Genomic DNA, 15,168 nt, shown 5'->3' with positions numbered 1-15,168 from the left:
TAAATGCTTAGGAGTTCAGGTCTCCTCAGACAGGCTCTTAGCCAATGGCTGACTGGTACAGCCAATGAAAGCCCAGCTCCCTTACCTTCAGTTGGGATAAACTGAAGAACAACTCAATAATCTAGTTCCCCTGCCAGGTCAGGTTAGTTCTTCTCTCCAGTGAACTTTGCCTGACATCATACCATTGCTTGCCTTTTCCCCTTCCATGTTTTGCTTTCCCCTGTCCCTTATTGATTTCTCCTGCAAGCACTCCCAAATAAATCATTTGCACACCTGTCCTTGTCTCAGGATCTACTTCTGGGGAACCCAAACTAGTCCATGGCTCCATGGTAGACCCACTGAGTAAGTAACCCTACAACTCAGTTAAGGCAGGAGAGAGAAAATAATAAAGAATGAAACTTTAACTGGAACCAAACTTATTCAGAAGTCAACAAGAGGACTTTGTATTTTTAATCTTCATTTGAAAGTTAAAAGATTATTTTTTGTATTTTTAAAATACTGCACAGGGATATCACACCATGGCTACTGATGTTTCCATCTACTAGGGAACAACACCAACATCAGAATGTTTTCATTTACTTGAGTATCAATAACAAATTTGCAGAGATAAGTACATATACTCTACCATCATGACTTAACCAGGCAGACTTTCCAAACTACACTCACTAATTAAGTTCTTTGGTTACTGGGGTGGATTTGACAAAGAAGGTAGTTACTAAGAAAGGCTCCTCGTGGCTAACTGGGTTCAAATTAAAAAAACAAAAAGAGCCTAGCAGCCATTTCTATGTTCATGCTACTTGCACTTCACGAAGAAGCCTATGCTGAACTACCTGCTTCTGCACTGAACTGCCTGCCTGCACTGTTTCTGCCATCTGAGCCATGCCTTATAAAAACATTCCTTGATGACTGAAGCTTTCTGTATCTAGAGTTGTGCAGCTGTATCCGCATCAACATCTTCACTGACCAGTCACAGCAGCTCATTTCCGACCAATCAGGACAGTACCTTTTGGACCTATCAAATTGCAAGGATTTGGAGTTTTTATTTGAATGAGGATGGATCAGTCAGGGTGGGGTGGGGATTTCTGTCTACATAATCCAGCTCTACTCTGGCTTCAGGAGGGCACTTTCTCTTGAAGACTGCATTTCCCAGGATTGGAACACTGAAGTTGTCTCATGGAAGCAGGTTGGTGCTGGAGCAGAAAGGCAAACTGGCACAGAATGAGCAGAGCAGAGCAGAGTTGCCTGGCTGAAGAGGGATCTGGCTCCAGGGCTGCCTCACAGCTGCAGTCATGATTGGGTCCATAGCTGTGCTATATCACAATTGAACTGTTTTGTACAGAATAAAGTCCTTCTTCACTGCACCCTAAATTGGGGGTTTCTGTTGGTATTGATGGCACCAACAAATATTGCTTGACGTAAGCACGAAACAAATTATGATATGCCCATTCAGGGCCATGGCGACATACAAAGTCAGAGGAGACAGGGGTTTTCCTCCATTCTCACAAAGGAAATGTTGGGTTACTCTTAAGTAAGTCATGGTAGTTCAAGAATCATTCTTGGACCACTTGCAGACGGATAGACATAGTGGGTTCTATCTAAATTCTGATACACGAAGATCCAGAAAGCACTACTATAAGAGTGGCATGTTTTTACACTTAAGACTGCAACCTCAGCAAAGAAGCAAATGCTGGATTAAGGTTAAAAGAGAGCCTTTTCTTAAGAAGTTGTCTCTCTAGTGGAGAATTGAGGCTAATAGTAGCATGAAGGCAGTTCTTTTCTGAATACACAGATTATGGACTGAATAAGAGGCTTCATTTTCCAGAATTGTCAGTTTGATGCCTTTCTCAACAATTAGATCTACTAAAGAATTTTATAGAGAAAAAAAGAGAGAAATTAAGCAAAATGTCCAGATGTCATCTGTTAAAAGTGTTTTATTGAGACAATAAACAAATATCAAGTGCTAAAATTTTAATTAAAATATGATTTACAATGTTGCTATATGCCACAAGAAGCATTCTTATTGGTGGGAAATAAGATTGTATCGCTTATATCCTCAGGACACTCGAACATCCCATTTGACTTTGTGGCCTTTCCTGCCAGTAGTGTGCTCTTAATAATGTCTTTTCCATGCCCATGAGCATGAAATTTTCAACACTTTAAAACACAACGGCAATATCAAGCATTGCATTTCATTGCTGGCTACATCACTCAATAGATGTATGTTATGTTTTCTTGCCTTCTGCTCAGAAAAATGTAAGTATTGCATTTCTGTCAATTCATTGATTGAAAAGCTTCCTCCTCAGAATGTTGACAGCTGTTTCAGATGTTTATAAAATAACTTTGCTAACAGCTGAAAATGTATTGGCTAAAGAAGATTTGGAACCATGTAATTAGCATTCATCATATGTGCACATTTCCTTTGAAAAACCTCTTCAACCCAAAAGTTGACTATCAGGAAGCTGATAATTATTGTTAAGTCTCAAAACAGGCATTGCTAATAATGTTTAATTCTCCATTAGCTGATTTTAAATGGAGCATATTAATATAGTTACCATTTAATAAGTTATTAGTGTATGCTCTCTGTAACTAATTTACTTTAATTTTTGTCCTTTAATCATCAGACAAACAGCTATGTGGGAATGGTGGACTATTGTTTAATGATACAATGCACTAATAATTCCCTTGTACTTGTTGAGATGTAATTCTCAAATATAAAGTGGAAATAAACCAAGTAACCTAATTAACTTCTTTATGGACTTAAAAATGTTCTTTGCAAGAAACAAAATGTACATGTATTGTGGTCACCATTGTGTTAAGAAGTGCATTAAAATCCTTGAAGTAAACACCAGAATGTTAACAGTAGATGTTTAGTGTCATGTGACTGTGGGAACTTTTTCCTTCTTCCTATATATCGTAAATGTTTTATTTGAACATGTAATTCTTATATAATTGAAAAATGTAACTTTACATTAAAAATGCTTTGACTATTTAAAGGATGCTATAAGTGTACCTCCAAAGTCAACTGGGATCACTAGTCTTACTTATCTTAAAATCTTCAATTTAAAAAGAACTTCCCTGGAACTAGGTTGTTATGGATGGATGAATAGATACTACTGTGTGTACAGCATAAACATTGCAGTGCCAACAAAGGGATCTTCAATTTTTTCCTCATGTTGTTTTCTAGATTTACTTCATTAAATAGACCATCCAATTAGTATTGAGTAATACAGTGAACACATTTGTCTGGTTCCTGATGTTAGTCAGAATGCCTTTCTATTTTCAGAATTGTTCACTATTGATTTTTTATAAATATTGTTTAAAACATTTAAGGAAAAATTTATTTTATTAAGCACTTTCAATAAATGGATACAGAATTTTTTCACTATTTTACAACTTTTGAAAAAATAAAATTACCACAAGTTACTTGGCTTTTATTTTTGGCTTATTAACATAATGTTTTTAGTTTTCTTATGCTATCTTTTGCAGCCTTTCAAGGCCCAGAAGGTTCACTTGGGATTCGGGCAGACAAGAAAATGCACAGAGCTGTGGGGATGCCTGACATGCCTTTATTCAAGGGTGGAGTGATCCACACACACTGCAAGCTGCATGTCACACTGGCAGGGAGTCCCAACTCCCTTATATAGTAAGTGCACACAAAGCCGACAGGCTGCCAAGATATTATATAACAAAGTATGATTCTGTGCATTTGGGTCCATTCTCAAGGCTACAGGAATACTACTTATCTTAGTTGCCCAGACATCTTGGGATGTCTGACTGATTCTGTTTCCCCTACATGTTGCTAAGTTAAAATGGAGTCATTAGGGTGTGGTCTAGTCCAATATGTCTGGTGTCCATATAAGAAAAGTGATTAGAACACAGGTTTGGAGGGAAGACCATGTAGAAACACAGGAAGAAGGTAGCAATCTGCAAACCAAGAAGAGAGGCCTTGGGAGGAACCAACCCTGCTGACACCTTGACTATTGTTAGACTTCCAGACTCCAGAATTCTGAGAAAATAAATTTCTGTTAAGTCACCCAGTCTGTGGTACTCTGTTATGGTAGCACTGGTAAAGTGATACATTCCCCAAAATATGGTGTGCATAGTTTAGTAATTGCATAAATCATTGAATAATTTATATGCATAAATCAGGGCAGACCAGGTGCAAAAGAGAAGCAACCCATGCAAAAGCAGAAGTCCAGAGCTAAACTTTACTTTGAGAAATCTTGAAAAGTGTAAAAACTGGGGAGGGATTGGATATCCACGAGAAGACATCTGGGTAACACATCCAGGCCAGTGTTACCCAGAGGCAGCCTTCTGTAGGCTTTCACTATATTTCATATCCTAGGAGACTGGTATTCATTTCAGCATGTGCTTGTTTAGAGCAAACTCAGGCTCGTGGGCCTTTCTCACTGCCTATTTTTGTAAACAAAATGTTACTGAATCACAGCCACAATTTGTTTAAACATTGCTATTTCACACAAAATGGCAGAAGCAAATAGTTGTGACACAGGCCACATGGTCTATAAGACCTAAAATAGTTGCTAAAGTTTACAGACAAAGTTTGAAAAGTTTGAAATGAAGTGAATAGTATAAGGAATGCCTACTTTCCAAACACATGATGGATTTGCAAATGTTCAGGAACCTTGAGCTCAGGGTAATTCATGTACAGTATACGTAAAATGAAACTACATAAGCAGTAGTTCTGAGGTGACCTCACAAATCAGTGAGCTGGGAAAATTAGAAGAGTTGTGCTTGGGGGGCTTCTGGAAAATGCTGAATTTTGACAAAAGGCAGGGAATAAAGGCATGCTAATAACAATCAGAGGCTGACTACAGCTGGTTAACTGAGGAAGGTCTGAGAACCCAGACTCGAGAAAATATTTGTCAAGTGATTCCTACAGAAAGAAGCCAAGGCACAGGAGCCTCCGTGGGGAGTTCATTCTGAAGTAGGAATACTACATATACCAGATTTCAGTGAAAACGAAGTCTTCCAGGCCATAGTTGTCTAGACAGGCTTGGCCCAAAGCTATGTAGAAGTCTTACTCTCTTTCTCTTTAAGATTTTTAAACCTTACTGGGAATTTATATCCTTTTCATCACTTCTGACTCCAAGCTCCTCATTTAAGTTAGGCTGTCTTGTCCATTATAAATCAATCCTGAAATTGAAAGGTTTTCTTAGGCTCCACCAAGGAAGAAATGCCAATCAACCACAAAATTAGGCAGTACAGAGCTTTATTGGGGTTTACGCACCCGGGTGAGGTTCTCCGGTCCGCAGAATAGGGCCAAGGAAGTTGCACCGAAGCAGGGAATATGGTGGGGTTTTATGCATCAAATTCTGGTTGGCTTTCTTTGTGGGGGCTAGGGATTGGTCTTTTTGAACCAAGCAGCAATCTATCATTGGTGGTTCTCTTAGGGCTCAGGTTGCCATGCGGATATCCGTCTTGGCAAAGCCCACCATTTTGGTCTCCTGATTTGACGTCAGCCATCTTTTCTGGGTTGTAGTTTGGCTGCCATTTTGTCCTACCCTGCCCATCCTGACAGAAATTACATTCAATCTCTTCCAAGAGTTAGTTCTACACACACACACACACACACACACACACACTCACTCACTCACTCACTTATAGAAAGCATTTAGGAGAGCAACATATTTTACTATAAGTTTCTGAAGTGAGGGGGGTGGCAATGTAAATTACCTTAAGTTAAATCTTGAAAATTGTTGTCCTTAAATATTCTTTGGCTACTTCACCAACTGGAAAATTTCTCCTGCCTGCATCTCATTGCATCCTCTCCAGCCTCAGACCATCTCACTTTCCACCACTATCTTCTCTCTCTACAACTTTCTTCTCTTCCTGTGCTTCAGAAGCAAAATGAAATTCTTCCTGTTTTGAGCAGACACATCAAACTATCCTCTTTGGACCTCTTCAAAGTCTCACCACTGTCTTCCTGATGCCAATAATATTGTCTGACACATTTTGCCTCTTTGTATGTGATTTGCTTTTTCTATGCAAGTTTTTTAATAGCTTAGTTTTTATGTATTTTTCCCATTACTATTTATCCCCCTATACCCTCTTCCACCTGTAACCTTCTCCCTCCCTCCTGAAATCACCACACTCTTGTTTGTGTCCATCAGTTCTTCTTCATTTTTGCTGATCTTTCCACCCACCAATACCTCAGCCCCGGAGCTGTCTGCATGCTCTCTGTCCGTCCTTATTTTGCTTGTTAGTTCAGTTTGTTCATTATATTCCACCTGTGATTGAAGTCATATGGTATTTGTCTTTCTCTGACTGGCTTATTTTGCTTCCCATGTTTTGCAGGTCCAATCATATGGTAAAATTTTCTTCTTTTTAAGGCTAAGGAATATTCCATTGTATAAATGTACTATAGCTGTTCTATACAATCATCCACTGATGGACACTTGGGTTGATTCCATATCTTGGCGATGGTAGATAACTCTGCAGTGGACATAGAGGTGCATATATTCTTTTGAATAAGTGTTTTGGGATTCTTTGGATAAATTCCTGGAAGTGGAATTGCTGCGTCAAAAGGGAGTTCAATTTGTAATGTTCTGAGATTACTCGATACTGTTTTCCACAGTGGCTGCACCAGTCTGCATTCCAACCAAAAGTGCATGAAGTTCCCTTTTCTCAGCATCATTGCCAACACATTTTTTTGTTCTGTTGATTTATTGATGATAGCCATTCTGACAGGTGCGTGATAATATCTAATTCTGGTTTTAATTTGCATTTTTCTGATGATTAGTGACATTAAACATCCTTTAATATGTCTATTAGCCATCTGTATGTTCTCTTTGGAGAAGTATCTATTCAGGTACACTGCCCATTTTTGAAATTGGATTGTTTGTTATTTTGGTCTTGAGGTTTATAAGTTCTTTATAAATTTTGAATACTAACCCCTTATCAGATGAATTGGCAAATATGTCCTTCCATTTAGTGGATTGTGTTTTCATTTTGTTGAGTTTTCTTCGTTGTGCAAAAACATTTTAGTTTGATATAGCCTCATTGTTTATTTTTTCTTTTGTTTCATTTTCCTAAGGAGATATATCAGGAAAAATATTGTTACAAGCAATGTGCAAGATTTTTCTGCCCATGTTTTCTTCTAGGATTTTTATGGTTCAAGTATAACATTTAAATCTTTAACCCACTTTAAATTTATTCTCATGTGTGGCATCAGAGGGTGGTCTGGTTTCATTTTTTTTCACATATCTGTTCAACTATTCCAACACAACTTATTGAATAAATCTTTAGCCCATTGTATGTTTTTTACCACCTCTGTCAAATATTAATTGACTATAAAGGCATGGGTTTATTTCTGGGCTTTCTATTTTCTTCCATGATTCTATGTATCTGTTTTAATGAAAGTGCCATGCTGTTCTCATTACTATGACCTTAAAGTATAGCTTGATAATAGTTAGCATGGTTCCTCTAATTTGTTCTTTTTTCTCAAGATTGCTGTTGCTATTTGTGGTCTTTTGTGGTTCCATATAGATTTTTGGAATATTTGCCCTAGTTCTGTGAAATATGTCATTGGTATCCTGATAGGAATTGCATTGACTCTGTAGATTGTTTTGGATAGTATAGACATTTTAATGATGTTAATTCTTTTTTTTTACTTAATAGTTGTTTAGTTACAGTTGTCCTCATTTTTCCCCCATTACTCTCCCCTGCCCTACCCTCTCCCATCTTCCACATTCAATCCTCCCCCCACATTGTCTTTGTCCATGTGTCCTTTATACATGTTGCTAGATGACCCTTCATCTTCTTTTCCCCATTATTCCCCTCCCCATGCGCCTCTGGTCTCTGTCAGTTTGTTTTTTATTTCCATGTCTCTGGTTCTATTTTGCTTGCATGTTTGTTTTGTTGATTGGGTTCCACTTATAGGTGAGATCATATGTTACTGCCTTTCACTGCCTAGCTTATTTCACTTAGCATAATACTTTCTAGTTCCATCCATCCTGTCATGAAAGGTAGGAGTTCCTTCTTTCTTTCTGCTTTGTAGCATCCCATTGTGTAAATGTACCACAGTTTTTGATTCATTCATTTACTAATGGACATTTAGGCTGCTTCCAGCACTTGGCTATTGTAAATAATGCTGCTATGAACATTGGGGTGCATAGGTTCTTTGAATTGGTGTTTCTGTATTCTTAGAGTACAATTCCAGTAGTGGAATTGCTGGGTCAAAAGGCAGTTCCATTCTTAGTTTTTTGAGGAAATTCCACACAGTTTTCCACAGGAGTTGCAGCAGTCTGCATTGCCACCAACAGTGTCCTAGAGTTCCCTTTTCTTTACATTCTTTCCAGCACTTTCTGCTTGTTGATTTGTTTATGATGTCCATTCTCACCAGTGTGAAGTGGCATCTCATTGTGGTTTTATTTGCATCTCTCTAATGGCTAGTGATGCTGAGCATCTCTTCATATGTCTCTGGGCACTCTGCATGTCTTCCTTAGCGAAGTCTGTTCAGGTCCTTTGCCCATTTTTAAATTGGATTGTTTGTCTTCCTGGAGTGGAGCCTGTGAGTTCTTTATATATTTTGGAGATCAAATCCTTGTCTGAGGTATCATTAACAAATATACTTCCGAATACGGATGTTTCCCTTTTGATTTTCTTTAGCTGTGAAGAAACTTTTCAATTTGATGTAGTTCCATTTGTTTATTGTTTCCTTTATGTCCCCCACTCTAGGGGACATGTTGGTGAAAATATTGCTGCTTGGCATATCAGAAATTTTCCTGCCTATGTTTTCTTCTAGGACTCTTATGATGTTGTGGCTTATATTCAAGTCCTTTATCCATCTTGAATTTATTTTTATATATGGTGTAAGTTGGTGGTTGAGTTTCATTTTTTTGCATGTAGCTGTCCAGGTCTCCCAACACCATTTATAGAAGAAGCTATTTTTATTCCATTCTATGTTCCTGCCCCCTTTGTTGAATATTAATTGACCATAGAGACAAGGGTTTATTTCTGGGCTATTTATTCTCTTCCATTGATGTATGCGTCTGTTCTTATGCCAATATCAGACCATTTTGATTACAGTGGCCTTGTAATATAGTTAGATATCAGGAATTGTGATCCCTCCTACTTTGTTGTTCTCTCTTAAAATTGCTCAGGCTCTTTGGGGTCATTTATGGTTCCATATAAATTTTTGAAATGCTTGCTCTATATCTGTGAAACATGTCATTAGTATTTTAATAGGGATTGCATTGAGTCTATAAATTGCTATGGGTAGAATGGACATTTTGATGATGTTAATTCTTCCTGTCCATGAATATGGTACATGCTTCCATTTATTTGTGTCTCCCTTAATTTCTTTCTTCAGTGTTGTGTAGTTTTCTGAGTAGAGGTCTTTTACCACCTTAGTTAGATTTATTCTGAGGTATTTTATTTTTCTTGTTGCTATTGCAATGGGAATTTTCCCTTAATTTTTGTTGTTGATATTCATTGTTAGTGTAAACAGTGCCTTCAATTTCTAGATATTGACTCTATATGCTGATGTCTTGCAAAATTCACTTATTAAGTCAAATAATTTTTTGGTGGAGACTATAGGGTTTTCTATGTACACTATCATGTCATCAGCAAACAATGACAGTTTTCTTCCTACTTTCCAATTTGGATGCCTTTTTTCTCTTTTTCTTGTCTGATTGCTGTGGCTAGAACTTCCAAAACTATGGTGAATAGTAGTGGTGATAGCCGATATCCTTGTCTTGTTCTTCATCTTAGTGGGAAAGCTTTTATTTTTCACCCATTGAGTATGATGTTGGCTATAGGTCTCTCGTATATGGCCTTTATCATGTTGAGGTATGCTCCCGGCACTCCCACTTTACTGAGTGTTTTTATCATAAATGGGTACTCTACCTTATCAAATACTTTTTCAGCATCTATTGATATAATCATGTGCTTTTTGTCTTTCCTTTTTTTTTATGTGATGTATTACATTTATTGATGTGTGAATACTGTACCATCTTTGCATCCCTGGGATGAATTTCACTTGATCATGGTATGATCTTTCTAATATATTGCTGGATGTGATTTGCCAATATTTTGTTGAGGATTTTAGCATCTGTGTTCATTGGCAATATTGACCTGTAATTTTCTTTGTTGTGTTTTTATCTGGTTCAAGGATTAGGATGATGCTGGTCTCATAAAAAGAGTTTGGGAGTCTTCCCTCTTCTTGGATTTTTAAGAATAGTTTGAAAAGGATAGGGGTTAGCTCTTCCTTAAATGCATTGTAAAATTTTCCTGTGAAACCATCCAGCCCAGGGCTTTTGTGTGCTGGGAGTTCTTTGATGACTACTGCTTCAATTTCTCTAGCTATTATCATTCTGTTCAGGCTTTCTACACCTTGGTTCAGTTTTGGAAGATTATATGTTTCTAGGAATTTGTCCATTTCATCCAGGTTTGCAAATTTCATGGCATATAGTTGTTCATAATAATTTCTTAAAATCCTTTGTCTATCTGTTGTATCAATTGTAATTTCTCCTCATTCATTTCTGATTTTGTTTGTTTGAGTCCTCTGTTCTTTTTTCTTGAGGAGCCAGGATAAAAGTTTGTTGATTTTGTTTATCTTTTCAGGGAACCAATCTCTGGATTTATTAATCTTTTGAATTGTTCTTTCAGTCTCTGTGTTATTTAATTCTGCTCTGATCTTGATTATTTCCTTCCTCCTACTCACTCTGGGCTTTGTTTGTTTTTGTTCCTACAGTTTGTGTAGGCATAGGGTTAGGTTGTTCATTTGAAATGTTTCTGTCTTTTTTTAGGTATGCCTATATTGCTATGAACTTCCCTCTCAGGACTGCCTTTGCTGTATCCCATAGGTTTTGGACTGTTGTGTGTTCATTTTCATTTGTTTCCAGAAATTTTTTGAATTCTTCCTTGACCTTGTTATTGACCCATTCATTGTTTAATAGCATGCTATTCAGTCTCCATGAGTTTGAATGTTTTTGAGTTTTATCCTTGAGGTTGATTTCTAATTTTAGTCCCTTGTGGTCAGAGAAAATGCTTGATATGATTTCAATTTTCTTGAATTTGTTGAGGCTTGTTTTGTGTCCTGTCATGTGGTCTGTATTTGAAAATGTTGCATGTGCATTTGAAAAGAATGTGTATTTTGCTTCTTTGGGATGAAAGGTGCTATATATATCAGTTGGGTCCATTTGTTCTAGTACATGGTTCAGAGCCTTTACATCCTTGTTGATACTTTGTTTAGAAGATCTATCCATCGTTGACAGTGGGCTATTAAATTCCCCTACTAAAAGTGTGTTGCTGTCTATATCTTTCTTGAAGTCCTCCAAGACTTTCTTTATATATTGGGTCCCCCTATGTTGGGTGCATATATATTTACCATGTTTGTATCCTGTTGGTGGATTCTTCCCTTGAGTATTATAAAGTGTCCCTGAATTTCTTTTTATGGCCTTTGTTTTGAATTCTATTTTGTCTGATATAAGTATTGCTACCCTGACTTTTTTTTCTGTCCATTTACTTGGAATATTTTTTTTTTCCAACCCTTCACTTTCAGTCTGCGTGGGTCTTTTATTCGGAGGTGAGTGTCTTGTAGGCAGCATATGTGCAGTTCATGTTTTTTTTTTTTATCCATTCTGCTACACTATGTTTTTTGATTGGAGCATTTAATACATTTACATTTAAGGTTATTATTGATAGGTAGTTATTCATCGCCATTTTCCCCCTTTGTACCTGTGTTCCTCTCTCACTCTTTTCCTTCCTCTTCTTAAAGCAGTCCCTTTAGAATGTCTTGAAGTGCTGGTTTAGACATGTATTTTTTTAGCCTTTTTTGTTTTGGGATCTCCTTATTTCTCCTTCCATTTTAAATGATATCCTTGCTGGGTAGAACAGTCTTGGTTGCAGGCCTTTGCTTTTCATTACATGAGATCTTTCTTCCCATTCCCTTCTGGCTTGTAGTGTTTCTGTTGAGAAGTCAGCTGCTAGCCTTATTGGAGCTCACTTGTATGTTAGTATCTGTTTCTGTCTTGCTGCTTTTAGATTCTCTCTTTGTCTTTAAAACTTGGCATTTTAATTATGATATGTCTTGAAGTTTTACTTCTTTTATTCAAATTTGGATGCATTTTATTTATTCTCCTTGTCTGATTCCTATGGCTTGGACTTCCAGTACTCTGTTGAATAAGAGTAGTGAAAACAGACATCCCTGTCTTGTTCCCAAACTTAAGGAGAAAGCTTGTAATTCTTATCCATTTAGTATAATGTTGCCAGTGGATTTGTTATATGTGGCCTTTATTATTTTGAGGTATGCTTTCTCTATTCCCACTTTGCTGAGAGATTCTAACATAAATGGGTGCTTGATTTTATCAATGCTTTTTCTGCATCTATTGATATGATCATGTGGTTTTTATCCTTCATTTTGTTAGTGGTGTATCAAATTTATTGATTTGTGAATATTGTACTAGCCTTGCATCCCCAGAATAAATCTCACTTGATCATGTTGTATGATTTTTTGATGTATTGTTGTATTCAGTTCGTTAATATTTTGGTGGAGGATTTTAGCATCTATGTTTATCATGTGTATTGCCCTATAATTTTTTTGTAATGTCTTTATCTAGTTTTGGAATCAGGATGATGTTGGCCTTGCAAAATAACTTTTGAAGTCTTCCCTCCTCTTGAATTTTTTGATTAGTTGAATGTTTGGTAAAATTTCCCCTGTGAAGTTATCTGGTCAAGGGCTTTTGTTTGTTGGGAGCTTTTTTTTTTTTTTTTTTTTTTTTTTGTCTGTTAAATGTTTATTTCAGAGCTTAAAATTAAACTTGCTACCTGGTTGCTTTGCTGTTGTTAATTTTCTTTAATCTAAACATTATCCCAAATAAGAGTTAAAAACAAACATAATTTGTCATAGGAATACATTTGAAATAATACCTAATCTGACTTCACATCAATCTTACTAGTTTCTTTTTCTTTTTTTTAAATTTTAATATTTTATTGTTATCCTAATCCTAGGATGTTGGGAGCTTTTTGATTGCTGCTTCAATTTTACTAGTTGTAACATGTCTATTCAGATTCTCTGATTCTTCCCAACTTAGTTTTGGAAGATTGTGTGTTTTTAGGAATTTATTTTGTTTGGTTGTCCTATTTGTTGGCATATAACTGTTCATAATATTTTCTTACAATCCTTTGTATTTCTTTGGAGTCAGTTGTTACCTCTTCTCTTTCATTTCTGATTTTATTTATGTGGGTCCTCTCTCTTTATTTCTTGATGAATCTGGGTAAAGATTTTTTAATCTTATCTTTTCAAAGAAAAAGCTATTGGATTCATTGATGTTTTGTATTTTTTAGACTCTTTCATTTATTTCAGGTCTGATTTTTATTATGTCCTTTCTTATTATGTCCAAAGCACTTAGGGCTTTGTTTTTCTTCTTTTTCAAGTTTCTTTAAGTGTGAAGTTGGACTGTTTATTTGAGCTTTTTCTTGTTTCTTGAGATAGGTCCATAATGCTATGAATTTTCCTCTTAGGACTGCTTTCCCTGTGTCCTACAGATTTTGGGTTATTCTGTTCTCAATTTTCATTTGTTTCAAGGTATCTTTTTTTTTTTTAATTAACAGGCTTAATTCACTTTATTTTTCTTTTATGAAATTATGTAGTAGCCACAGCTGGAGCCCTGGTTTTCTGCACAGAAACTCTGGGGCAGGTCTTTATAAGATGGTCAGTGAGTTCCTGATAGTGATGCCTGATGGACACGGTCTCTTCTAGAGGTCAGAGGTGAGATAGCTGTAGGTCTTAGAGATGGCATCTAAGGTGGCCTTGGTGAAGTTGTCCAGGGTGGCAGTGCAGCCTCTGGCTGAAGTGTAGCAGTTATCAATACCAGCCATCATCATCAGCTTCTTGGGCACAGGGGCTGAGACAATGCCAGTGGTCCTCAGGTAGGGATGAGGCACACCATCACAGAGCCACTGCACCCTTTTACCTTGCAAGGGATGGTGTGGGGCTTGGTGATCTTGTTTCTCCACTAGCCTCCCCACATAGGGACAATAGAGTCTTGGCCAGGATGATTGACCCCACAGCCATCCTTTGAGCACTTAACACCCAGACCAATGTGTCCATTGTAGTCCCCAATGGTGACAAATGCCTTAAACCAGGTCCACTGTCCTGCACATGTCTGCTTTTGCATGGGCGTGATCTTTAAAACCTCATCCTAGAGGGATGCTCCCAAGAAAAAGTCAATGATCTCAGATTCCTTGATGGGCAGAGAAAAGAGATAGATCTCCTCCAGGGAGTTGATTTTCATGTCCTTGACCAGGTGACCCAGATTGGTGGTGGGGATCCACTCCTTGTCCTGGGCCTTGCTTCCATGAGCTCTGTGGCCTCGACCCCGACCCTGCCCATGACAGCCCTGTATGCTGCTGCCAAATCCTCCATTGAAGCCACCAAGGGCTCCCACTCCAGGGCTCCCAGGGTCCTCAGGGTCCTCCCACAGCACCAGCATCATCCGCCATTTTGTGTTTCCTGGGAAAAGAAGCTCTTTCAAGGTATCTTTTGATTTGTTACTTGATCTTATTGTTAACCCATTCAATGTTAATAACATGTTATTTTGCTTCCATGTCTTTGTGTATTTTTCAGTTTTATTCTTGTGATTGATTTGTAGTTTCATACCATTATGGTCAGAGAAGAACTTGATTTGATTTCAAACTTCTTAAATTTTTTGAGACTTGTTTTGTGTACTAGAAAATGTTTCATGTGCACTTGAAAAGAAAGTATATTGTGCTGCTTTGGGGTGAAATGCTCTAAAGGTATCAATTAAATTCATTTGATCTAGTGTGTGATTTAAGAACACCGTCTCCTTGTTGTTTTTCTGGGTAGTAGATCTATCCATTGAAGTCAGTGGAGTGTTACAATCCCCTATGATGACTGTGTTTCTGTCAGTCTCTCCCTTTATATCCATCAAGGTTTGCTTTACATATTTAGGTGCTCCTATGTTGCATGCATAGATGTTTACTAGGGTAATATTCTCTTGTTAGATTGTTCCCCATATCATTATGTAGGGTCCTTCTTTGTCTATTACTACAGATTTTTTTAGGGTCTATTTTTTTGGATGTAAATATTGCTATCCCAGCTTTCTTTTCTTTCCATCTGCATGACATATCTGTTTTCATCCCTTTACTTTTAGTCTGTGTGTATCTTTCATTCTGAGGTGGGTC

At 37.3% G+C, this 15,168-nt stretch overlaps 1 pseudogene; it reads right to left on the bottom strand.

Moving 5' to 3' along the window:
• Positions 1–13,606: 13,606 nt before the first annotated feature.
• Positions 13,607–14,466, bottom strand: LOC112315233 (small ribosomal subunit protein uS5 pseudogene; annotated as a pseudogene).
• Positions 14,467–15,168: the final 702 nt, after the last annotated feature.

The sequence above is a fragment of the Desmodus rotundus genome, chromosome 5 (assembly GCF_022682495.2).
Source record: "Desmodus rotundus isolate HL8 chromosome 5, HLdesRot8A.1, whole genome shotgun sequence".
In the NCBI taxonomy this organism is placed as follows: domain Eukaryota; kingdom Metazoa; phylum Chordata; class Mammalia; order Chiroptera; family Phyllostomidae; genus Desmodus; species Desmodus rotundus.
The sequence above is the reverse complement of the archived record's forward strand: the minus strand, read 5'-3'. Positions and strand labels throughout refer to the sequence as shown.